The sequence below is a fragment of the Myotis brandtii genome, unplaced genomic scaffold (genome assembly GCF_000412655.1).
Source record: "Myotis brandtii unplaced genomic scaffold, ASM41265v1 scaffold81, whole genome shotgun sequence".
NCBI lineage: Eukaryota > Metazoa > Chordata > Mammalia > Chiroptera > Vespertilionidae > Myotis > Myotis brandtii.
This window is the reverse complement of record NW_005371273.1, coordinates 215083-242567: the sequence shown is the minus strand read 5'-3', so window position 1 is coordinate 242567 and position 27485 is coordinate 215083. Positions and strand designations below refer to the sequence as shown.

General features: G+C 39.3%; 2 pseudogenes; both read right to left on the bottom strand.

Annotated features, from left to right (window-relative positions):
* Nucleotides 1-2412: 2412 nt before the first annotated feature.
* Nucleotides 2413-4038, bottom strand: LOC102260972 (annotated as a pseudogene).
* A 368-nt stretch (nt 4039-4406) lies between these two features.
* On the bottom strand, nt 4407-27245 carry LOC102260693 (annotated as a pseudogene).
* Nucleotides 27246-27485: the final 240 nt, after the last annotated feature.

Sequence of the window (27485 nt, the reverse complement as noted above, 5' to 3'; positions counted from 1 at the left end):
AAGATACTAGAGGCCCAGTGCACAACATTCTTGCACTTGGGGGGGATCCCTCAGCCCATCTGCACCTGCTCTCAGTCTGGGAGCCCTTGGGGGATGTCCGACTGATGACTTGTGCCCACTCCCCATGGGCCTAAGCCATCAGTTGGAGGTGGTGCTGAGAAGGCGGGAGAGGCTCCTGCCACTACCCCTGAGCTCACCAGCCATGAGTCCAGCTTCTGGCTGAGCAGCGCTCCCCCTGTGGGAACACACTGATCACCAGGGAGCAGCTCCTGCATTGAGCGTCTGCCCCCTGGTGGTCAGTGCACGTCATAGTGACTGGTCATTCTGCTGTTCAGTCAATTTGCATATTAGCCTTTTATTATATAGGATTTCTGTGGGAAATATTTTCCATAACACCTTTAGAAACAATGAGAACCATTTCTTATGTATGTTTCTCTTAATATGTAATACTAGAGGCCTGATATACAAAATTCATGCAGGAGTAGGTCTTCCCTTCCCCAGCTTCCCTCCAGCACCTGGGACCTGGGCTTCTCTCGGGCCTCCAACAGGCACCCAGAACCTGGGCTTCCCTCCGACTGCTGGCAGGCACCCAGGACCCAGGCTTCCTCCAGCAGCTGGCAGGCACCCGGAACTTGGGCTTCCCTCACAGCCCTGGCTTCGTCTGGAAGGTCATCCAGTATAATTAGCATACTACACTTTAATTATTATAGATTTTTCTCTAAAAATTATAAAGTGTTATTTATAAGGGCTGGGAAAATGCTTTATCTAGATTAAAGAAATGATATTTTACTCTAGCCATAACTAGTACCAAAAAACAGGATGACTTAGAAATTAATTCTTACAATTCTAGAGGCTAGAAGTTCAGAGTCAAGATAGTAGCAGATCCAAGTCCCCTGTGACACCTGAAGAGGAAGCCTTCCTTTCCTCTTCCTAACTTCTGTTGGTTTGCCTACAATCTTAGCTGTTCCTTCACTTGAAGCTGCTTGACTCTAATCTCTGCCTTCCTTGTAGCATGGTGTTCACACTCTGTCTTCAGATAGCCTTCTAATAAAAACTTCAGTGCTACTGGAGTTGGTTGGTACCCAACCTACTCCAGTATCACCTCATCTTAAATAATTACATATGCAACAACTCTATTTTCAAATAAGGTGCCATTCTGAAAAATATGTAGTTTGGACTTCAAACTATCTTATTTTTGGTGAGGGTGGGAGGTAAAAATTCAACACCAACATATATAATTACTAGAGGCCTGGTACATGAATTCATGCACCAGCAGGGTCCCTCAGCCTGGCCTGCGGGTTTGGACCGAAACTGGCTCTCCAACATCCCCCAAGGAGTCCCAGATTGCAAGAGGGTGCAGGCCAGGCTGAGGAACCCCACTGGTGCATGATTGGGGCTGGGGAGGAATGCGGGAGTTTAGCCAGCCAGGGAGGGACCATGGGAGGGCTCTAGGGCATGTCCACCCATCAAAATCAGTCCCAGTGGCCAGACCCCAGCAGCAAGCTAACCAACCAGTCTAAGTGTCTGCCCCCTGGTGGTCAGTGCATGTCATAGCAAGCAGTTAAGCGGCCTTAGCATATCACTAGCATATTACTCTTTGACTGGTTGAACGGACGACTGGACGACTGGACACTTAGCATATTAGGCTTTTATTATATAGAATACTAGAGGCCCGGTGCACGAATTCATGCCCAGGTGGGGTCCTTCAGCCTGGCCGGTGATCGGGGCTGATCAGGGCTATCTCTCCCAGTCACGATCAGGGATGATCGGGGCTGGCTGGCTGGAAGGAGGGACCGCGAAAGGTTGGCTGGCTGTGGGAGGTTGAGCGTCTGCCCTCTAGTGATCAGTGTGCATCACAGCAACTGGTCGACTGGTTGTTCGGTCGACCTGTCTTAACAGTCTCTTAGGCTTTTATATATATAGATACTGTGTGTGTCCAGAGGAATTGTCAAAATCAAGTTGCATGATGTTTTTATCTTTTGTGGTAATACCTTGGGTTTAATAAAGTCACAGTTGTTACAGAAAGTAACAGTCTCCTGCCCATGCCAATCCTATTTCCAGCTCTTTATAGTTGACCTCTTTCACTTGTTTTAAGTGCTTATTTTATGTAATTATATATCTCATTAATATGCTCATAATTCTGCTTATAGATTTTTTAAAAAAATAATCTTATCTGCTTTTAGTCCTTCCTTAAGTGTCTGTATAACTCACATTTATTTCAGTGTTTAATATTAGAAATATTTGGAGATTTTTTTGTGACCAGAAATATGACATAGGAACTTAACACTTGTCTATATCAATTAGCCTATGGCAAAATTTTGTTGCAGTATCCAAGCACCTATAGATTATGTTAAGTGCGGAATTACTGTAATTTATTAAGAGAGCCCCCTCCTTGCCCTGGAAGTCTCTAGGTCATTTTTTCCTCTTGTAGATCTTATCTGCTAGCCTCAGGGAGATGGCTGGGGGCAGGAGCTAAGGGTACTTACTGCTCAATGAGACACATTAGGTGGCTGAAATTATCTTCCTCAAACTTCTTGAACACAGCCTGCAGATTCAGCTCCTCTAGAGTGCCTTCACCAGGGCTACCTTCTCAGGCTCTTCCTGCTCATAATTATCCTGCAGGATCTGACTCTGTTCCATAAAGGCCCATTGCAAACACTGAACCATTAGCCAGATAGCTGCATTTGTTGTCCTGGATGTCAGTGCCAATCTTGTCCGTACACTGGAGTCCCCAAAGAGGTCAAGGTAATCATACTGAATCTGAAAGCGCTCTCCCTTCTCCAGTAGGATCTTCTTGGCATTGGCAAGTTCCTTCTCCCCATTGATGCCTGCCATATACATGGCAGCAGCTATAGAAAGGTAGAAAGAGCAGAAATCTGTCTTATACTTGACAATAGATTTGTACCTCTTTTCAGTGTATCTGCCAAAATCCACATTGCCGCCAGGGGCTGTGATGAGGTCTAGGACCTGTCCAATCTCATTCTGATAGGAACTCAACAAGAAGAGGTTGATCAGGTTCAGGTAATAGGGATGCTCTCGGCAGTAGAGCTTCAGCAGGTGCTAGATACATGCTTACAGAAGCATAGCATCATTGATGGCATCCAACCTATGCCTGGCTTCTGATACCAGCAGATGTGCCCTCATCAGGTGAGGGATTAATCCATAATGTCATCTGACACCAGAAAGAAAGCTTGACACAGTTCCACACACCAGCCCATAGGCAAGGGCCTTTGGAGACTATCAGCATCCTGCTTTCTTGGTTCCACCAGATCCTGTAATGTTATCAGCACTGTCATACCCCTCTGGTACTTTCCTCCAATGACATTGTACTCAAGGACCTCCTTGAGCTGGGCAATAGCATCTCCTGTATCTGGGTATCCCATGTCATTCTCAGTTAGCACCTTGACAACCAGGGAGAAGTGCTGTTGTGATCTCTAAATAGCATTTCCCATTAATGGGAACCAGGGTTTCATAGCGAAATGGCTAAATAGAGGCATGTGGCAAAAAAAAAGAATGATTCTGATATATCTTATTTTCCTTGTTTTTAGGAATGACATAAAAGACTATCGCAATCATGTCAAAAGAGCTCCAGAGCTAGCTGATAAACTATAAGCCAATTTTCACTTCAATAAAGGAAATAACTGCAATGAATCAAAACATGAAATGCATTAAAACTCATCCATTCAAAATTATACTTAGAAATGGAAACTCATAGATCACCTTGTGAGGATAGTAACAAGCCAACTAATTATTTTTAAAACTGAAATAGAAAAAAAAGATAAAGTAGGCATTTATACTGCCCATTCTATACAAACTATACCTCAGAATAACCAGATAGTTGACTTGAGAAATATTTATTTTCGACTGGTTGTTCGGTCGACCTGTCTTAACAGTCTCTTAGGCTTTTATATATATAGATACTGTGTGTGTCCAGAGGAATTGTCAAAATCAAGTTGCATGATGTTTTTATCTTTTGTGGTAATACCTTGGGTTTAATAAAGTCACAGTTGTTACAGAAAGTAACAGTCTCCTGCCCATGCCAATCCTATTTCCAGCTCTTTATAGTTGACCTCTTTCACTTGTTTTAAGTGCTTATTTTATGTAATTATATATCTCATTAATATGCTCATAATTCTGCTTATAGATTTTTTAAAAAAATAATCTTATCTGCTTTTAGTCCTTCCTTAAGTGTCTGTATAACTCACATTTATTTCAGTGTTTAATATTAGAAATATTTGGAGATTTTTTTGTGACCAGAAATATGACATAGGAACTTAACACTTGTCTATATCAATTAGCCTATGGCAAAATTTTGTTGCAGTATCCAAGCACCTATAGATTATGTTAAGTGCGGAATTACTGTAATTTATTAAGAGAGCCCCCTCCTTGCCCTGGAAGTCTCTAGGTCATTTTTTCCTCTTGTAGATCTTATCTGCTAGCCTCAGGGAGATGGCTGGGGGCAGGAGCTAAGGGTACTTACTGCTCAATGAGACACATTAGGTGGCTGAAATTATCTTCCTCAAACTTCTTGAACACAGCCTGCAGATTCAGCTCCTCTAGAGTGCCTTCACCAGGGCTACCTTCTCAGGCTCTTCCTGCTCATAATTATCCTGCAGGATCTGACTCTGTTCCATAAAGGCCCATTGCAAACACTGAACCATTAGCCAGATAGCTGCATTTGTTGTCCTGGATGTCAGTGCCAATCTTGTCCGTACACTGGAGTCCCCAAAGAGGTCAAGGTAATCATACTGAATCTGAAAGCGCTCTCCCTTCTCCAGTAGGATCTTCTTGGCATTGGCAAGTTCCTTCTCCCCATTGATGCCTGCCATATACATGGCAGCAGCTATAGAAAGGTAGAAAGAGCAGAAATCTGTCTTATACTTGACAATAGATTTGTACCTCTTTTCAGTGTATCTGCCAAAATCCACATTGCCGCCAGGGGCTGTGATGAGGTCTAGGACCTGTCCAATCTCATTCTGATAGGAACTCAACAAGAAGAGGTTGATCAGGTTCAGGTAATAGGGATGCTCTCGGCAGTAGAGCTTCAGCAGGTGCTAGATACATGCTTACAGAAGCATAGCATCATTGATGGCATCCAACCTATGCCTGGCTTCTGATACCAGCAGATGTGCCCTCATCAGGTGAGGGATTAATCCATAATGTCATCTGACACCAGAAAGAAAGCTTGACACAGTTCCACACACCAGCCCATAGGCAAGGGCCTTTGGAGACTATCAGCATCCTGCTTTCTTGGTTCCACCAGATCCTGTAATGTTATCAGCACTGTCATACCCCTCTGGTACTTTCCTCCAATGACATTGTACTCAAGGACCTCCTTGAGCTGGGCAATAGCATCTCCTGTATCTGGGTATCCCATGTCATTCTCAGTTAGCACCTTGACAACCAGGGAGAAGTGCTGTTGTGATCTCTAAATAGCATTTCCCATTAATGGGAACCAGGGTTTCATAGCGAAATGGCTAAATAGAGGCATGTGGCAAAAAAAAAGAATGATTCTGATATATCTTATTTTCCTTGTTTTTAGGAATGACATAAAAGACTATCGCAATCATGTCAAAAGAGCTCCAGAGCTAGCTGATAAACTATAAGCCAATTTTCACTTCAATAAAGGAAATAACTGCAATGAATCAAAACATGAAATGCATTAAAACTCATCCATTCAAAATTATACTTAGAAATGGAAACTCATAGATCACCTTGTGAGGATAGTAACAAGCCAACTAATTATTTTTAAAACTGAAATAGAAAAAAAAGATAAAGTAGGCATTTATACTGCCCATTCTATACAAACTATACCTCAGAATAACCAGATAGTTGACTTGAGAAATATTTATTTATTTATTTATTTATTTATTTATTTATTTATTTTGTTGACAGTATTACAGATGTTCCCCATTACCCCCGCTTAGCAGCCCCCCTCTACCCAGTCCCTGCCCCACCCCAGGCTTTCACCACATCATTGTCTGTATCCATAGGTTATGCATACATGCATATATGTTCTAGTTAATTACAATAGAACAAATGATATATATAGATATCAACATTTTGCATATCACATTGCTTTTCAATCAGAATGCTTTTAATTAATTTATGCTCTCACTAGCTTTGAGTTATTTTATTTTAATTTATTTTATTATTTTATTTAATCCTCATCTGAGGATATGTTTTTACTGATTTTTTTTAAAGAGAGAGGAGGGTGAGGGTGGAGGGAAAGAGAAACATTGATAGTTTGTGTCCTGTATGTGCCATAACCAGAAATTGACCCCACAACCTAGGTAAGTGCCCTGACCGGGAATTTAACTTGCCACCTTTGGGTATATGGGATGATGCTCCAACCAACAAAGCCACTTGGCCAGGGCCTATTCTATCTTTTTATTAAATTTATTAAAATGACATTAGTTAATAAGTTTATATATGCCTCAAGTATATATTTCTATGATATATGATCTTAATATTGCATAATGAGCCCAACACCCAAAGTCAAACCATCTTCCGTCACCATTTATTTGACTGCCTTCACCCTTTGTTACACCCTATCCCCCTTCCTTCTGGTAACCACCATACTGTTGTCTGTGTCTATGAGTTTGTTTGTTTTTCTTGTTTGTTTATTTGTTGGTCTCAATTTTATAATCCCACATGTGAGTGCAATCATATAGTACTTAACTTTTTCTGTCTGACTTATTTTGCTTAGCATGATATTCTCAAGGTTCATCCATGTTGTTGCAAGTGGCAATAGTTCAACCTTTTCTTATGGCTGAGTAGTATTCCATTGTATATAGGTATTAAATCTTGTTTATCCAATTATCTATGGAAGGACACTCCCATGTCTTGGCCACCATGAATAATGCCACAATGAGCATAGCGGTGTACATGTGTTTGAGAATAAATGTTGGTAAATTTTGGGGGGTAGATACCTAGAGGAAGGGTTGCTGGGTCATATGATAACGATTTTTAATTTTTGAGGAACCTCCATACTTCATAGTGCCAGTACCAGTTTACATTGCCACCAGCAGTGAATGAGGGTTTCTTCTTTTCCACAACTTCTTCAATACTTGTTACTACCTATCTTGTTGATAATAGCCATTCTAAGAAGTGTGATTGTAGTTTTGATTTGCATTTCCCTAATAGCTAGTGAAGTTGAGAATCTTTTCAAATATCTGTTGGGTATTTATATGATTTTTGGGGAGAAGTGTCCCTTCAGGTCTTCTGCTCATTTTTAAAAAAATCATTATGTTTCATATGTCCACTTTTTACCCTCATTGACCCCTTCTAGACCATCGCCACCCTGCCCCAGGGCTTCACCACACTATTGTCTGTGTCCATGGGTTATGTATATATGCACACAAGTCTTCGGTTGATCTCTTCCCACCAACCCATCCTCCCCCACTTTCCCCCTAAATTTCCACACTCTGTTCCATGCTTTCATGTCTCTGGATCTACTCCATTTATTAGTTTATTTTGTTACTTAGATTCCACATATGAGTGCAATTATGTGATATTTCTTTTTCTTTGACTGAATTATTTCACTTAGCTTGATACTCTCCAGGTCCCTCCATGCTGTCTCAAAGGGTAAAAGATCCTTCTTTTTTACTGCTTCATAGTATTCCATGGTATAAATGTGCCATAGCTTTTATAGCCACTCATCTACTGATGGGCACTTGGGCTGTTTCCAAATCTTAGCTATTGTAAATTGTACTTCTATGAAGATAAGGGTTCATATATTCTTTCTGAATGGTGTTTCGGGTTTCTTAGGATATATTCTTAGAAATAGGATCACTGGGTCAAAACAACCTGGGTACTAGCACAAAAACAGGCATATAGATCAATGGAAAATAACAGAGACTCCAAAATCTACCGAAGCCATTATGCTCAATTAATATTTGATAAAGGAGGCAAGAGCATTAAGTAAAGACTGTCTCTTCAGTAAATAGTGTTGGCAAAACTGGGCAAGTACTAGTACATGCAAAAAATAAAAATAAAACTAGACCACCAACTTACACCATACACAAGAATGAACTCAAAATGGATATGTAAGTTGTGAAACCATAAAAATACTAGAAGAAACCATAGGCAGAAAAATCTCAGACATCTTATATAGCAGAATTGTCACAGATAGGACAAGAGAAACTAAGGATAAAATAAACAAATGGGACTACATCAAAATAAAAGGCTTCTGCAGAGCAAATAAACCATCAACAAAATGAAAAGGGAGCCCACTGTATGGGGGAACATATTTGCCAATGATACACCTGATAAAGGGTTAATATTCAAAATATATAAGGAACTCATACAACTTAACAAAAAGAAGACAAACAATCCAATTTTAAACTAGGCAAAGGATCTAAATAGACACTTCTCCAAAAAGGGAAGGTTTTTTATGGTTATTTCCATTTTCTCACTGCTGATCAGTCTATGTAGATTTTCCGGTTCCTCATGATTCAGTCTAGGAAAGTTATATGATTCTAGAAACATACTCATGTTTTTTAATATCTTCTAGATTATTGAATTTGATGGCATATAGACATTCATAATATTCTAGCATAGTTCTTTATATTTTTGTGATGTCTGTGGTAACTTTTTCTCTTTCATTTTTTATTTTGTTTACTTGAATATTTTCATTTTTTTTTCCTTAATGATTCTATCGGGGGTGTGTGTCAATTTATAATCTGTTTCATCATTGAACCAGTTCTTTGTTGCATTATTTTTTAATATATTTTTATTGACTTCAGAGAGGAAGGGAGAAGGAGAGAGAGAGAGAGAAACATCAATGATAATAGAGAATCATTGATGAGCTACTTCTTGCACAACCACCACTGAGGATTGAGCCTGCAACCCAGGCAAGTGCCCTTCACTGGAATTGAACCCAAGAGCCTTCAGTCCGCAGGTTGACAATCTATCCACTGAGCCAAACTGGCCATGGCTGTTGCATTATTTTTATAGTCTTTTTGGTCTATATTTCATTTAATTCTGCTCAAATTTTTATTATTTCCTTTCTTCTTCTGATTTTTGGATTTTTCTTGTTCTTTTTAAAGTGCTTTTAAGATGTAATATTTGATTATTTATGTGAAATTTTTCTTGTGTTTTTTTTTTAGATAGACCTGCAATTATATAAACTTTCCTCTTAGTCCTGCTTCATTGCATCCAAAGAGTTTTGATATGTCATATTGTCATTTTCCTTTGTCTCTATATAGTTTTGATCTCACCTTTTATTCATCTGTTGACCTAGTCATCTTTTAGAAGCATGTTGTTTAATCTCCACATATTTGTGGTGTCATTTACTTAACTTTTTGCATTTGATTTCTAATTTCAAAGCCTTATGGTCAGAGAATATACTTGGTATAATTTCAATCTTTTTAAGTTTGTTGAGGCTAGTTTTGTATTCTAACATATGGTCTAACCTTGAGAATGTTCCATGTGCACTGGAGAAGAAAGTATAATCTGATGCTCTTAGATGAAAAGGTCTGTAAATGTAAATAATGCCCATTTGGTCTAATATATTGTTTAAAAGGCTATTATTTCTTTATTGAGTTGTTTCTTTAAAAAAATTTTTCTAACTTAAATTCTTGAAATAATCATTATTATGTAATAGTAAAATAATTTTCTCTTGGCTTCTTTTTCTTCCTCTAATCCCCTATTTCAAGCCTCACCACCTATAGGAAAACCTGGAATCAATATAGAATCATGAATCAGAGACCAAGGAAGAGATTTGGAGGATCATTTGGTGATCATATCCATGTAGTATTGGCTATGACAAAATAACCATCTGTAATATGTCATTATTTATTTTATTTTTTTACAGTTTCCCAACACCATTCATTATAAAAGAAATACATTTTTCCTGTACTGATGACTTATGAATTGAACTATAATCAGATACAGTATCACAATTTCTTGGTTATTATAGCTTTTTTATTAAATTTATTGGGTCTTATTGGTCACTAACATTACATAAGTTTCAAGTGTACAATTGTATGATACATCATCTGCATATTGCATTGTGTGTTTATCACTTAAACAACATATTGTGGCATCAAGTACTTCTCTGCCTTCTTAATTTTTTTAAACTTTAAAGACCTATTTTAAATTTATTACTGAAACTGAAACTTGTCAGGATTAAGGGGTTTACATAATAATTACCAATGGTTATTAACATCTGAAAAAAGTGAGATAATCAGAAATGTATGTAATGAGAGATTTACTCAACAACATCTATCATTTGTTACCAAAATGTGAATCTGAATCTGATCAAGAATCTATTTCTCACAATCATCTTCTAGGAATCATAGGGGGGCATTAACATATTAAAAATATAGGAAGAATCCATAGCTAGCATAAAGCTCAATGGTGAAAGATGGAAAGATTTTTCCCTAAGATCAGAAATGAGACAAGGATTCTGTTTTTATTGAAGTTGTTCAACATAGCAATAGTAGTCATAGAGTTATTAGACAAGTTAAAGAAATGTAAAAACATTCTAATTGGAAAAGAAAGAGTAAAATTTTATTTTTTTCAAGAATAAATTGTCCTATATAGAGAAAATCTCACAAAATCCAGACAGAAGCTATTAGAGACAATAACTAAGTTTAGTAGAGTAGCAGAGTACAAGAGAAACAAACAAAAAGAAGTTGTTTCTAAATACCAGCAATAAGCAATCAGACAAGAAAAAATTTAAAAATATTTAAAATAGCATCTAAACTAAATAAATATTTAGGGTAATCTTAACCAAGGATACAAAAGACTTAGACACTACACACTGCAAAACATTGCTAAAGTAAATTGAAGACCTAAATAAATGGATAGACAATCCATGGTTATGGATAAAAAGTTTTAATATTGTTAACATATCAATACTACCCAACACAATCTGTAAGTTCAAAACAATCCTATCAAAATTACAATAGCTTTTTTAAAAAATGAAAAAGCCAATCTTAAAATCCATATGATGTTTCAAGCAACCCCCAAAGCAAAACAAACTTGAAGAGGTAGAATAAAATTGAAGAACTCAACACTTTGTAACTACAGCCCAATATTACTAGTAGTCTCCAAAGTACTCACCTGTGGAAATGCCAGAGCCACAGAGCCACAGAAATATATACCTTATTTTTTTTTCCTGGTAATGAGATACGTTTATTTTTCTCAATTTTTGTTTGTGATATTACTATTTTCCCTTCAGAAGGTGAGTTGCTATTCTCTCTTTGTCTCCTGCATTTGTTCAATAAACATTCTTTTGCACATGTTACTTCCAGGCAATGTTCTAGGTAATAGAAAAAAAACAATGAATAAAAAAAGCAGAGTTCTTAAAAACTGTTATAAAGTATGAGATTTGTTTCAATATGATACAGAATGGTAGGAGTCAGTGAAGCAAGATTCTATGTGTTGGGGCTGGATGATTGACACATGAAATGTGATTGTTCTCATCTCTATACTTTTATGTGTTGTATTATTTCATAATCAAAATTTAAAAATATTTCCTTTACCTTGGTAGCACTTTATTTCAAACAAAGTCTTGTAAGTCACACACCAGCCTAATTTCATAGGAAATGTGATTGTTCAGCATCTAGTAGATGTATGGCACATAAAGTTATTCATTAAAAAACATAATTTCATTATAATTCAGTGAGTGCAGAAATGTGCCTGGTTAAAATGCTTACTTCCTCAGAATTCATTTCAGCCAAGGTAGCACATAACATAGTACTGGCTAACAAGTCATAAATCAAGGGATTCTGGGAAATCTCTTAGTCTTTATGACACAGTAATCATACTTCTTAGTTACCACATAGTTTCTTCATTCTTGGAATGCAGACATGATGCCTGAGGTACATTAGCCATCATGGGATCATGAAGAAAAAAGCCATATACTAAGAATGGGCAGAACAGAAAGAGACATAGAGTCTGGATTTCTAAAGTCATCAATGATTGTAACAATGTATTATTCACATCTCCCTTTCTGTTTCAATTACTGTGGTAGGGTTTTCTGTCTTTTTGTATTATTTTAGCAAATAACATTCCTAATTTATACTAAATGCTCATTGACTGATGGACACTTGGACTATTTCCAGATCTTGTCTATTGTAAATAACACTGTTATGAACATAGAGGTGCATATATTCTTTCTGATTGGTATTTTGGGATTATTACACTACTAGAGGCCCGGTGCACGAATTTGTGCATGGGTGGGGGTCCCTCGGCCTGGCTGGCGATTGGGGCCGATAGGGGCCATAGGGGCCCATCTGGCCAGCCAGCCTGGGGGGGGGGGCAGGCCGTGGGAGGTTGACCGCATGAGGTTGGCTGGGGGAGCACACTGACCACCAGGGGGCAGCTCCTGTGTTGAGCGTCTGCCCCCTGGAGGTCAGTGCACGTCATAGCAACCGGTCCACCTGTTGTTTGGTGGACCAGTGGTAACTGTCCATTACGCTTTTATATATATAGATAGTCTCAGAAGTGGGATTACTGGGTCAAAAGGCAGTTCCACCTTTAAATTTTTAGGTAATGTTCACATATGAAGCCCTCAGGTCTACGGCTTGTATTTTATTGGGAGTTTTTCTTTATAACTGCTTCTATTTCACTAGCTATAATCTTCTTATTCAGATTATTTGATTCTTCCTCATTTACTTTTGGAAGATTTTAGTTTTATGTTTCTAGGAATTTATCCATTTTTTCCAGATTGTCCAATTTGTTGGCATATAGTTGTAATTTTTTTCTTACAATCCTTTGTATTTCTTTGGTGCTAGATATTATTTCTCCTCTCTCATTTATGATTATATTTATTTGGGTCCTCTCTCTGTTTTTCATGTTAAGTCTGTTTAAATGTTATTCAATCTTATTTATATTTTTAGAGAACCAGCTCTTGGTTTCACTGAACTTTTGTATTGTGGATTTTGTTTTTTTTAGACTCTATGTTGTTTATTTCTGCTCTGATCTTTATAATTTCCTTCTTTCTACTCACTTTGTGTTTTGTTTGTTTGTTTTCTAGTTACTTTAAATGTAATGTTAGATTGTTTAGTTGATTTTTTTCTTGTTTCCTGAGTTAGGCATGTAATGCTATGAATTTCCCTCTTAGGATTGTTTTTGATGTGTCCCATAGATTTGGGGTTGTGGTATTCTCATTTATATTTATTTCAAGGTAACCTTTGTTTTTTCCTTGATCTCATTCTTAACATATTCATTGTTTAGTATCATGTTATTTAGCCTCCATGACTTTGTGTGTTTTTCAGGTTCCTTTCCCCCGACCCCGTGGATGATTTCTAGTATCATACCATTATGGTCACAGGAGATGCTTGATATGATTTCAGTCTTCTTAAACTTATTGAAATTTATTTTGTGTCCTAACATGTGGTCTATCCTAGAAAGTATTCCATGTGTACTTGAAAATAATGTATGTTCTGATGCTTAGGGGTGAAATGCTCTGAAGATATAAATTAAATCCATATGATCTAGTGTGTTATTTAAGTCCACCATTTACTACTTGATTATTTGTCTAGAACAGCCGTGGGCAAACTACGGCTGTATAATAAAACTAAAAAAAAAAAAGGACCGTACCCTTTTATGTAATGATGTTTACTTTGAATTTATATTAGTTCGCACAAACACTCCATCCATGCTTTTGTTCCGGCCCTCCGGTCCAGTTTAAGAACCCATTGTGGCCCTCGAGTCAAAAAGTTTGCCCACCCCTGGTCTAGAAGATCTATCCATTGATGTCAATGGGGTGTTAACGCTTTTCTATGACTGTATTACTGTCAATCTCTCCCGTTATCTCCATAGATATTTGCTTTACATGTTTAGTTACTCATATGTTGGGTGCATAAATGTTTATCAGACTTATATCCTCTTGTTGGTTACTCCTTTTATCATTATATATGTACCTTCTTTGTGTCTTACTATAGCCTTTTTAAAGTCTATTTTGTCATATGTAAATATTGCTACCCCAGCTTTTTAAAATTTCCCTTTGCATTAAATATCTTTATCTATCTCTTTACTTTTAGACTGTGTGTATCTTTTGTTCTGAGGTAGGTCTCTTGTATAATGCATACCTATTGGCCTTGTTTTCTTATCCAGTCAACTATCCTATGTCTTTTGATTGGAGCATTTAAGCCACTTATAGTTAAAGTGATTATTCATAGGTATATATTTATTGCCATTTTATTCTTTTAACTCTTTTTCATTCTACTTTTAAAAAATGATTTGCAAGAGAGTAAGGGGGAGAGGAAGAGAGAGAGAGAGAGAGAGAGAGAGAGAGAGAGAGAGATGGATGTCAGAGAAAAACATCAACCAGTTGCCTTCTGCACACACCATGACTAGTGATTGAACCCACAATTTGGGTATGTGCCCCAACAAGGAATTTAACCTGCCACCTTCTGATGTATAAATCATACTCCAAAAAGCTGAGAAACACCAGCCTGGTCTCTTCTATTTCTTAAAGCAGGCCCTTTAACATTTTTTGTGATACTGGTTTAGTGGAAAGAAACTTCTTTAGCTTTTTCTTGCCTAAAAAGCTCTGATTTATCCTTCAATTTTAAACTATAGCCTTCCTGGGTAAAATATTCTTGTTGTAGGTTCTTTTTTTCATTACTCTGAATATTTTATGCCATTCCTTTATGGCCTTAAATGTTTCTGTTATGAGATCAGCTGACAGTCTTATGGAAACTCTAATGTACATAATAAACTACTTTTCTCTTTCTGCTTTTAAGATTCTCTCCATGTATTTAACCTTTGACATTTTAATTATGATGTGTTTTGGTGTAGGCCTTTTAGAGTTTATCTTGATTGAGAGACTTTGCATGTCCTTGATTTGTGTGCCTTTTTCCTTCATGAGGTTAGGAAGTTTCATATCACTATTTCTGCAAATAGGTTCTAGATCTCTCTCTCTCTCCTCTCTCTCTCTCTCTCTCTCTCTCTCTCTCTCTCTCTCTCTCTCCTCCTTCTGGTACCCCTATTATGTGAATGTTGTTATGCTGCATGTTGTCCCAAAGTTCTCTTAAATTATCCTGATTCTTTTCAATTCTTTTTTTATTTTCTTTATTTTTTCTTTTTTTCTCTTTTTTTTCTTTATTGATTAAGGTATTACATATGTGTCCTTATCCCCCCATTGCCCCTCCACCCCAATCCCATTCATGCCATGGACACAGACACCAAGGGGGTGAGGGCAATTCTTTTTTTCTTTTTGCTGCTCTAAGTGGGTGTTTATTTTCTACCTTGTCTTCCAAATCTCTGATTTGTTCTTCTGCTTCATTCCATTCATTGTATTCTTGATGTTACATGTGGTATTCTCCACTTCTGTCTAGTTATTTTTCATGGTTTCTATATCCTTTTTCATGCTGCTGTAATTCTCACTAAGTTTCTTGGGCATCTTAATAAAAATTACTTTGAACTCTATCTGATAGATTTCATGTACCTGGTTTTCTGGGGATTCCTTCTATTCTTTCATTTGGGGTCTGTTTCTTTGTGTCCACATTTAGGCTATCTCTTTGTATTTGACTTTATGTATTATGTGGATCTACTATAACTTCTAGGCTTTGGGGAGGCAGCCTTATGTAGTAGATATCTTGTGGTACCCAGTGGTGTGGTCACCTTGATATTTTGAGCTGGTTGTTCTGGGAATGTCCTTTGTGTGGGTTATGTGGGCCCTACTGGTATAATTCAGGCTTGAATGCTGTTGATTCGTTCATGAGTGTGATCGACCCTCAGGCTGGCTGACTGTGAGGCACAACATCATCTATGGCATGCAAGCTATTGTGCAGATATATTCCATAAAAATTAAAAGGGAAAAAAAGAATGAGAAAAGTTAAAGGCAAAAAAATAAAAGGAATAAGAAATAAAAAGAAGGAGGAACCAAGATCATGGCATAGGTAAATGCTGGTACTCACCGCCACACACAACCACAACAAAAGTACAACTAAAATACAGAACAACCATAATTCAGAACTGCCTGAAATCTGACTGAATGGAAGTCCTACAACTAGAGAATTAAAGAAGAAGGCACATCGAGACTAAGAGGAGGATGGAGGCACAGAATGGGCTGGTCTAATTGCCACAAGTGCCATGCTTTTAATTGGGAGGGATATCTTGGCTGTGGAGGTGCTCCCCTGAGGCAGAAGGTGACCCAGCTCCCACACATCAGACTCCTCAGCCAGGATTCCACTGCCAGAAAGAGAAGTCCCTGTAACTTTGTACTGTAAAAACCAGTAGGGATTGTGGCTGAGTGACACAGAGGCTGCTGGAGATCCAGGCAGTTCCTCTTAAAGGGCGGGCAAATGGACATACTCAGATTCACTCCCTCTGAGTTTCAGCATTGGGGCAGCAGCTTGAAAGAATCCCAAGACATACGGAGAAGAACTAAATTGTCTGGCATCAGGGCAAAAACTCAGGGGGAGCTTTCTCCTAGACCTATGGTCGGCAAACTGCGGCTCGCGAGCCACATGCGGCTCTTTGGCCCCTTGAGTGTGGCTCTTCCCAAGCCTTAGGAGTACCCTAATTAAGTTAATAACAATGTACCTACCTATATAGTTTAAGTTTAAAAAATTTGGCTCTCAAAAGAAATTTCAATCGTTGTACTGTTGATATTTGGCTCTGTTGACTAATGAGTTTGCCGACCACTATCCTAGACAAAAGTGCTGAGACCTCCCCTGCCACAGAGCTGACTGGCAGGCACCATAATTGAGTCTCCATCAACCTGGCCCACACCATTTTCCCCACCCTATTGATTCCCTGAGATCTTGCCCCACCCAAGATATTTGCAGTGGCTTTTCCATATAAATGGCCTTTCCTGGCACAGACTTCAGACTTTCCTAAAATCTCTCAAACAAGTAGCAGCTGGACTCAGCATGCCCTATACCTCTTGATAAATGGCCCCAGGACCAGCACTAGCAGCAGCCTATCTTGGTTCATAATTTGGCCACTCCTGGGCACCTCCAAGCCCAAAACAAGTAGCAGCTATCTACAGATCACTCAGCAGCTTGTGCCAGGTGGCCCCAGGCAGGGCACAGGCAATGGCTGACTTTGAACCTCTTGGGAAACCCCAGGCCCTGGTGGACAGCTTCAGACCACACCAGATTATAACTCTATCACACTCAACACATTCAAGGGGAGGACTTGGCCAGCACCAAAGCCCCACTGAAGCAAATCCTGCTCCATAGTGCTGTCTTCCGCACAGCAGCTCTTCCACTGTAGGTACAGCTGATTCTCACAGAAAATTGGCCTGAGGGTCAATTCCTCCTACTGATGCTCATAGCAATCAAGGCTCAACTATAGCAAGACAGTGCACAGAGCCCACACAGGAGTTCACCTAGAGTGCCCAGCTCAGGTGACTGGGGAGGCTGTGCGACTGGGCCTTACAGGACACATACTATACAAGGCAACTCTATCAATTTCAGGAGACATAGCAGCAGCTGTCCCTCAACATCTCTTCCCAGAGCCACAAATCCCAGACTCTACTCAGGTGACTCCAATCTGTATCACCTTTTCTCTGCTGATGCCCTGAGAGAGTGGCTGCAAAAATAAAATTTTGCATGTTGGCCCTTTAAGGGAGTGTTTGTGTCTCCAGCATATTTGGTCTCTCCTTGGTGGACAGAAACCCTGCTGCTTTTTCACAGCTGGGTGCTATATTGGCACCTCTTCCTGGTTCTGGTGCTCTGGGTTGGGGAGCCTGGCCTGGAGTTTAGGTCCCACACCTTGCAGGGTAAACCTCCCACAGCTGATCCCTGGCCAGCATTGCAACTTTACTTATTCCTCTGCTCAAACCTGCTCTTTTCCCATTCTTCCCAGTTACTGTTCTCAAAAGTATCCTTTAATAAGTACTGCCCACTACCGGACTCTCCCACCCTGATTAAGGGTGGGGCCGGCCGGCCAAACACCCAACCCTGATCAGCCTGCCCCACCATGATAGGCCTGCAGCCCCTCCCCCCGATCAGCCCCACTCCCTATGGGCCCCCACCGCCCTGATCAGCCTACAGCCCCTCCACCTGGATGGCCCCACCCCTTATCGCCCCCCACCCCAATAGGGGTACCCCCCACCCCATTCAGGGGCAGGGCCAGATGGCCCACTGCCCACAGCCCCTCCCCATGGCTGGCCACACCCCAAATCAGCCCCCAACCCCAATCAGGGGTAGGGCCTGCCAACCAATTGACCACAGCCCCTTCCCCCAGCTGGCCCTGATTGGGCCTGATCAGAGCAGGCAGGCCAGCGAACTCCTGACATCTCCTCCTCCTGACTGGCCCAGCCCCGATCTTCCCTGATTGGGGCTGGGCCAGCCAGACCCCACCTGTGCACGATTTCATGCACTGGGCCTCTAGTTTTAAATAAAATACAAGACTTATTCATTAACAGATTCAAATCTATCCTCTAGATTCTCTATATGAGGCAAACTCAGATTAATATTTTAGTATCTGGTTACTTCAAAATACCTAGATATTTAATAATTTTTACTATTTAATCCAGCAAACTCCAAAGTTTTAAGTTACCAAAGACTTTGGAAAACTTTGTTTAGGCATATATAACTATCACTGAAAAAGCTTTATCATATACCCTTCATTTTTGTTATACTTATAACAACTTTGAGACTTTAAAGCTGATTATTATTATAACCCAAGTCATTTTCTTGGAAAATTTTGTAACAAGGATAACTCACCAGGCTCCAGTGGCTTTAATGTGAAAGTACTATTTTATTTTTCTTTACAAAACCACTGCTATCTCTACCACTTGCTGGAGGGCACTTCTGAAGACCTGCTCCTCCTAGGATATAGACCTGGGGGTGTTTAAATGTTTTATTTCCCACATTTTTCTTTCTGAGTAGACTGTAACAACATGAAATCTCACATATAAGAAGAGATCTTAAAAACAGAAACAAACAAAGAAACAAAAACTCCTACAATAAAGAAATAAGTACTCTCAAAAGGATGGGTGGGGATATTAGCCTTAGAATGTTATCTCATACTAACCCAGCACAGCAAAATAATCTTTGGTCCTCAGTGGTGCAAAGCCCAAACAGCAGAGACAGAGGATTCCCTATGTTCATAAAATGGCAAAGAGCAAACTAAGTTCTCAAAAGATAGAAAGCCAAAATTACATTTCAGACACACAGAAAAGAATTCTCACTAGCTAAGAGTTTCTGGCAGCTGACACCTTGAGGGAAAGCAGGAAGAGTCCCCAAGATTAAGAATTCTCTGCAACTGCTGGGACATTCCTGAAATCTCTGCCATGTGTTCAGTCTCGCCACAAATAGCTGGGACCCCCAAAGTGGGATGTGCTCCATCTTTAAACAAATTAAGCCAAACAACAAAGAGACACAAAACATCAGCAGAAACACTCTTATATACAATATTTATAGGCATGCACAACCCACAGATAAAAGCTTCACACCATGCTCTTTTCCACAGAATGCCCTGCATAAAAAAACCACTGAAGCAGAGCAATGTCTCCTGTCCCTGGTTTAGAGACTGTCCCCCAGAACCTCAGCATTCTCCCCAATGGACTATCTGGGGGAATGTATTCCCTAGGCCTAGAATTTTTGTTTCCCATCCTCAGAAAGTCACTTGTGACTATTCTATGTGTTCTATGTGCTCAATCCCCCACACTGGAGATTTCTCACACTGTGCTCAATTCCTCATACTGGCAATTTCTCCCACTCCCCAAGATCTGCTTCATCTCTCTCTGGCCATTTCTATCACGTGTACCTTTCTTGTGTCATTTTTGCCATCTTCTGAATAAATAAATTAATTAATTAATAAAAAACAGTCTTGGGCCTATTCTATGGTGTCCGTGAAGAGATGGGGCTCAGGCAAAGAGGCCACCCAAAATCAGGCAGGATACATTTTCCCTTAAACTGCCCCCCCCTCCACATGCACAGAGGTCCCAGACACACCTTCAAGTTGTGAGAGAATGTCCACCTGTCTGAATTCAAATAATGGATTCAGAGACAGAAGTAATGCAAAAATGAGACTTTTAATACATCCTCAAGAGTGGGTGTTCACCCCTGGGGCAGTGAACATAGCCTATTTATTTAGTTCCTCCTCCAGTTCCTCATTGGCTGAGTACTATAGAGTCATCCATTTCCTCATAGGTCACTTAGGTCTTGCTGACTCCCATTGGGCCATTTAATAATTTGGGCTGAGGCCTTTCTAGCTGCCTCCACTTCCCCATGTCTAGCTGAGGCAGATGCCTCAGAGGTTTCCACCATGATGCTGGCCCACATACACAGTTCTTTGTTCCTATAACCTCTCCCCTCCTTCCTACATCCTGTTTGCCCTGGGGAAATTCAGCAGCCATTTCCATCTAAAGCCAAACATGCTGGAGATGGATCACAGAGGTCCATTTCCTATAGTTCACAACAGTGAAAAATTAAGATAAATATCAAGTATAAAAAATTGTTGATGATATACTACTAAATCCCTTTTGTAATACTGATTCTTATAAGAACACTTTAAAAGTAATTTTATTCTGAGAATATGAATACATTTGAACAACTGTACTTAGTATTATAAAAGTTGTATAACAAATAATTAGGGAAGATTGAATTCCCTATGTCACAATTATTTATTAAATTTAATTTATTAATATATAAAACACACATAAGAGACACTATGTAGTAATGTAAAAAGTATGGAGTTTTCAGTTAGATAGTCATGGGTTTGAATCTTGTCTATGTTTCCTACTAGCTGTGTAACTTTGGGCAAAAATTAACACCTTGGTCTGAGTTTCCCAAAACAATAATTATAACTACATTGTAGGTTTAATTTAAAGACGAGAGGATAAGGTTAGTGAAATTGCTGGCCCAAAATAAAAAAATAAATAAATGGAAGTGATTATTATTATATTATATTTAACAAAAACATAGGTGTACAAAAAAGAAACAAAGATATTTTAAATATATAGTTTGTGTTCCTCCAATAAACATTACACATATCTTTAGATCTCTCTTCAACTTGTGTGTTATTGTAAATAAAACTAAAAGAAACAGAAAGCTACACATAAATAGCTGTGCTAGTGTGATACATTTCATTAACTTACCTAGAGTGATATAACTCATCTCCATGAAGCAATCCTTGATAGATTTATTTAAAAAGAAACCTACTTATTAGTATTGACATCTCTTTAATATATTCTTGCATGTGCACTGAGAAACTTTTCCACCATCCAGAGAATGTTTCAGGAAACATAATGCTGTGAGATTAGGGTGATAACTTCTGAGAAAATACATGGGTGAACAAAAGTAGGTTTACAGTTGCAAGTACATGAAACACATTGCAAACCTATTTTTTCCCACCTTGTATTTGCTTTATAAAACATCAAACTTTTCAAAAACTTGAATGAAAACAGAAGTCCATAGGGAAGAAAAGACCCCAGAGAGGAAAGTAGTATATTCACTCTATGTAATAATGCATTAATATTCAAGAATAGTACAAGGTCATATTTGCATATTATAATTGTAGTAAGCTACAGATGAAGGTGATTAGGCATATTAATGTTTTACTCAGTGTTTCGAGGTTTTCATTTTGTACTAGAGGCCCAGTGCACGAAATTCATGTGTGTGTGTGTGGTGGGGGGGGGGGTGTTCTTCAGCCCGGCTCGCACTCTCTCACAATCCAGGACCCCTTGGGTGATGTCCGACTGCCTGTTTAGGCCTGATCCTGTAGTCAGACATACCTCTCACAATCCGGGACCACTGGCTCCTAACCACTTGCCTGCCTGAGTGCCTGATCACCCCTAACCACTCTGCCTGCCTGCTTGATTGCCTCTAACCAACTCTGCCTGCCTGCCTGATCACCCCTTACTGCCTCTGCCTCGGCCCCCACCTGCCATGGTGGCCGCCTCTTCCTCAGCCCCCAATGCTGCAGCTTCATCCAGAAGGTCGTCCAGAATGATGTCCAGAAGGTCATTCGGCTGTCTGGTCTAATTAGCATATTACGCTTCTATTATTATAGATTTTTCCAATATTTATCAAAATTGCATATGTGTGAAGCACCCACTGTGTGCATATAATTTCATTAGGCAAGTTAATATAGTGCTAATTAAGCAAGCAGTGAAGAATGTTATTAAGCTATTTAAGATTCAATAGCAAATACTTCTCATGCAGTTTCCGTGATGTGGATAAAAAACACTACCCATTTTGTTAATGGTTTCTTTTCCTGTGCATAAGCTTTTTAGTTTGATATAGTCCCATTTGTTTATATTTTCCCAAGTTTTTCTTGCCCTCTGAGACATATTGGCTAAAAGATTGCTGTAAAAGATGTCTGAGTTTTACTGCCTATGTTTTCTTCTAGGATTTTTGTGGTTTAGCATCTTAAAGAACTCAAACAACTCAACAAAATGAAGACAAACAATCCAACTTTAAAAAAAATGGGCAAAAGACCTAAATAGATATTTCTCTAAAGGGGAATACAGATGGCCAATAGACATATGAAAAATGTTCAATGTCACTAGTCATCAGAGAAATGCAAATTAAAACCACGAGATATTACTTCACACCTGCCAGAATGGTTACCATCAGTAAATCAGCAAAGAAAACTGCTGGCAATGATGTGGAGAAAAGGAAACCCTAGTACACTGCTGGTGGGAATGCAGACTGGTGCAGACACTATAGAAAACAGTATGGGGTTGATGTATGGATGCATGGAACAGACTGGCAGATCTCAGAGAGGAGGGGTTTGGGGGGGACAGGAGAAGATGAGCCAAAAAACTTATATGCATAATATATGGACACAGACAATAGTGTGGTGAAGGCCTCAGATTGGGTGGAGGCTGGGTGGAGGAGGACAGGGGAGGGTAAACGGGTGACATCTGCAATACTGTCAATAACAAAAAAACAAAATTTAAAAACACACCCGGACATTGTGGTTCAGGGTTGGGCACCGACCTATGAACCAGGTGGTTAAAGTTTGATTCCTGGTCAGGGAACATGCCTGGATTGTGGGCTCATCACCAGTAGGGGGCGTGCAGGAGGTAGCTGATCAATGATTCTTTCTCATCATTGATGTATCTCTCCCTCTCCCTTCCTTTCTGAAATCAATAAAAACATATTTTAAAAAACCATTATCCAAATGTTGTTTCTTGTGTGGTGGTTTATTCTGATTTATAATTTTAAATTGCCTTAGGGAAAACAGTTTATTTTCAAAATTAAATCACATTATAGAAAACTGAAAAGTAAGTCAGCCTCATCTTTCAATACCAAGTACAGAAGAAATATGACTCAGCATCCACGTTTGACTAGCCAGGGGAGAGTTGCTGGTCCTACAGTGACAAAGCCTTAGCAACCCGCCTATAGTCTTTTACTGTAATTCCGAGTTCAGATCTTGTCCTAATATATCCAAATAGGAGAATTTTTAATTCTCTATGGAGAGATGGGTTGTTGAACCTCTTCTGTCATAGTGTTGCTGGTGTGCGCCATAGGTCCTTTTGCGGTGACACGAGGAAAGAATTCCAAACACACATGTGTGGGAAAGTTTAAATGTGATGGTAATATTTTATTGTGAATTAAGGGGAATTAATACATCCTTGGATATCTAGAGGCTGTGCAGGCTCTAGAAGCACTGCTCCAAGGCTTCTGATAATTCTTCATATATCTTCTTGGTTTAGGTAAAGGACAACCATTTAAATTACCCAACCCAAACTTCTAACTTTTCACAGGCTTAGATTGGGCCCTCCTCCCAGTAAATTCTATTGCGGCTTCATGCCCTCTATCCAATCCAATTACCTTTCTGTTTGTTCCCACGCTATGCCCTGCCCCTCTAATTCATCATCCTGACTACCATTGCGCATGTCTGAAAGTTCCATTATATCATCAAGTTCTTACTGTGCATGCACCAGGGGGAGGAATTTCCTCCTCCCACCTCCTTTACCTGGCTTTTAGCATTTCTAAGGAGGTTTTCTGTCCTGTTCCAGGACCAGCTGCCCTCCTAGAGTGTGTTAATAGGTCTGTCTACCAGTAACCTAGATGGAGATTCTGTTCTGTTACTTGTTCCCACTTTGCAGTTTATGAAAAGTATTTAATTCCCTTTTGCTTTTCCTTATATTAATAACTCTAACTGCCACACTGACAATAGCAAAACTTTGACCATGCCAGGTTACCAGTTTCTAGCACTAGAAACCAGGTATTAGAATTGCCATTCCTGTTCTTCACAGACTGTAAATAAAGAACAGGTTTTTTTTCTAGAAAAATTATATTTCAAAGTAGATACAGATGCTGAATAAAATCTGTTTAAATTATCATGTAAGATAAATAATACCTGTTTTTAAGAGAAAAGTAATACATAAAAATAGTATGGAGGAAGTGGTGATTCCAGAATTTCTTTGCAGGAAGGGTGACAATTTAGTAAAAAAGGGAAGGGTAAAACATTTGTCCTGGCGACACATTTGCATCATAAATACTCTACTTTGATTTAGGATATTTACGTGGACATCTGATGAAGGTGATTGGAGGCTAAGGCCCTCGAAAGCTATCCCTTAGTATTGCCCCTGTCTTCAAGAGAATAGTGCTCTGTAGGCCTGGGGTGGAGCAGGAACCAGGTGGAGGGGGCAATGGGGGAAACAAGGAAACATTTGTAATATTCTCAACAATAGATATAAAAAATACAAAGCAAACAAACAAACAAAAAGGATCCACCCCAGGAAGCTATATAATGTGGACTTCATTCTCCTAAATTCTGCCCATTACAACCTGTATTTTAAATTATTATTTTTAAAATTTATCTTTATTGTTGAAAATATTACAGATGTCCCCCTTTTTCCTCCCATTGGCTCCCTCCTCACCAATCTCATCCCCTCCCCAGGCCTTGTCTACATTATTGTCTGTGTCCATGGTTATGCATATATGCATATAAATTCTTCAGTTAATCTACACTCCCTCCTCCCCCACCCCCTGCATGCTTCCATGTCTATGAAGCTATTTTGTCAGTTTATTTTTAACAAATTGAATAATTTTCAGATTGTCGATTGCTTTATCTGTAAACTGCATAATAGTGAGCATCTTGCAGGTTTTAAATGAAGCTTAAACAAGACTGTATCTGTACAAATTTTAGTGCAGTTCTAGGACATAATATATGGCCATTAAATTTTTTTCTTCTTATGGTAACATTTTTTTTCTCCAAATGGTCTTCACAGTGAGTTTATATAGCTAATTATCCCTAACAGTAAGTTTTGTTAATTACTGCACAGACACCTCCCTGCTCTGCTAGGAGGAAATCAGGGGCTAAACAGTTATCAAGAACATTGGCTATGGAATCTAGGGACCTAGAGAGTCTGTCTAAGCTATCCACTGTGTGAACAAATATTTATTCTATTGATTTGGTGAATTCTGTTAGAGTATGTTCATGGTAGGCAAACCCTCCCCATGGAGCTACGGCTGAGATTGTCCCAATGACCCCTGCCAGGACTAGGCCAAAGGCCCTTTTTGTCCTGGTGTGCAATTATTATTTGTTGGGTTGTATTGAAGATAATGATGCCTGTTGGTGTGATGACTCCCAGGGTACAATCACTCCTATGTTGGGAGCCATCAAGGTGGGAGTGAGATGTAGCTTCAAGGGATTCTGAATTTCGAGCTAAGATGTTGTTAGGAGTTCCACTTAGCCAAAGGAGTCTTGGGGGTGCTGGTATATTGTTGAGAAGATGGTAGTTTGGTAGAGAGAGATAGTTATGGAATGGACCTAGCTTGGAGGTATTGTGTTGTTTTCATGCCCGGTTGAGGCGGGGGGGTTGAAAACTGGGGCAATGAAGTTTGTAAGGATTTTCCTAGCCACCATCTGCTGCATTGAGTAGGGTGCAATTGTCATCATAGTTTGGCAGATGATTTTAGTCCAATTAATGGGTTGGAAAACATCATTTGGGCTGAGGCAAGGAAGCTCCCCTTAATTTGTGCAGATCTGAGCAGTTAAAATGATCTATGCTAATGACATGGGTATGGTTATAGCAAGGAATGCATCCTATTGTGTCACTGGAAAGAAGGGAAGTACTGGCATAGATGAAAGCATGCAGGGTGATGGGCATCAGGTGGAAACATAAGGGAGGGTTTTTCTCCCATCTAACTCCCAGAGAAAGGAAAGCTCTCATGGGAGTGTTTCAATAGAACATTCATCAGCTTTCCAGGTGTGGTCTTTCAGGGTTGTGGTCTCCACTGATTGGTCTGTGCCAGGGCAGGGGGTCATTAGTCAATGTAACTGGTCCGGAGGCAGCCAAGGCATCACTTGTCTGGTTTTGCTGCTTTTCTGGGCCTGGAGCTAAAAATCAACTGAGGACTAGATGTTATCTTGAAGGAGAAAAAAGTCAGGGGGTCTAAACAGCTTGACCAGTGATATGCTAGGGGAGGATAGGTCAGTTACCCTGGGGGTGAGGTTCTTGTTTTCCCAGTTTTGCCCCTTGCTAGATATCAGGGCTTTCTGCTCTGGTGAGTTTCTGTACTAGGCCCATTGTCCTTGCTCTGCTCATGTATGTCTAACATTCCCCCCTCAAGGATTTTTGGCACTGAATTCTTTCAAAGAAAAGGGGAATAGGATCTCTTCTGTAGCTGCTTCTTGCTGAAAGGGGGTGACATTTTTCCTCAGAGCCAAAAGATTCTTGCTCTCTGTCAGAGGGATGAGGAGGCCTGGGCACAAATTGGGGTAGTGATGGTGTCTAGGGATGCTATTTCCTGAGTACAAGTAGGGCTTGCAACCCGGTGGAAACAAACTGTTTTATAAATTTTAGTATTATTGGGGCAAAAGCTAGAATGACAATAATTATTACAAATGGTCTGATAAAAGGAAAAAGTCTCAGTTGTTAATAATTCCAAGTCAAAGGAAGAGAGAAAAACAAAACCTTAGTTTGGAGGGTTGTGGTCAAATATTTAAGAAAACTAGAAAAATCAAGATCTAGTTTAGTTTAATTCACCGGTGAAAAATAAAACTTTGAAGATAATGAACTGAACTATAGTCTAACATTTACAACTGTGTATATGGAGTCTATTGAAACACAAATTTTCCCTCTAAAATTACCCTCATTCTTTTCAAAGAGTACTTTATCAAGTTTAGTTTTAATTTGGCCTGTTATCTGCATGAACACAAGAAGAATAGTAATTGATTATATAGACTTTTTCAGATCTACTTTGCTGGAATTTCAGTTACAAAGAATATTCAGATTCAACTGAAGTCAACCCTTTAGGGAACAGAAGCCAAGTCACACAGTTGTCATCTGGCTTTACCTGCAGAGGTTTGGGTGGACTCCTCAAATTCTTGAGGTCCCCAAAATGCCTTGAGGCCCCTTCTGCCATCTCCCAGGAAAGCAACCTTCCTTCATTACAGGAAAGACTACCATGAACTAAGTAAACAAGCAAGGTTCCAGGCCATTTCTTGAAAGTAGCTTTTAATGGGCTTCAATCAGTTTTAAGAATGCTTTCTGGTGATGCCCAGAGTCTAGGCATATTTTTTTCAGACATGACCTTCCAGTCAAAGTCTTGGTTAATAAAATCACAATTGGAAACTGGTCATATAAAGAGAATAGATTCTTATTT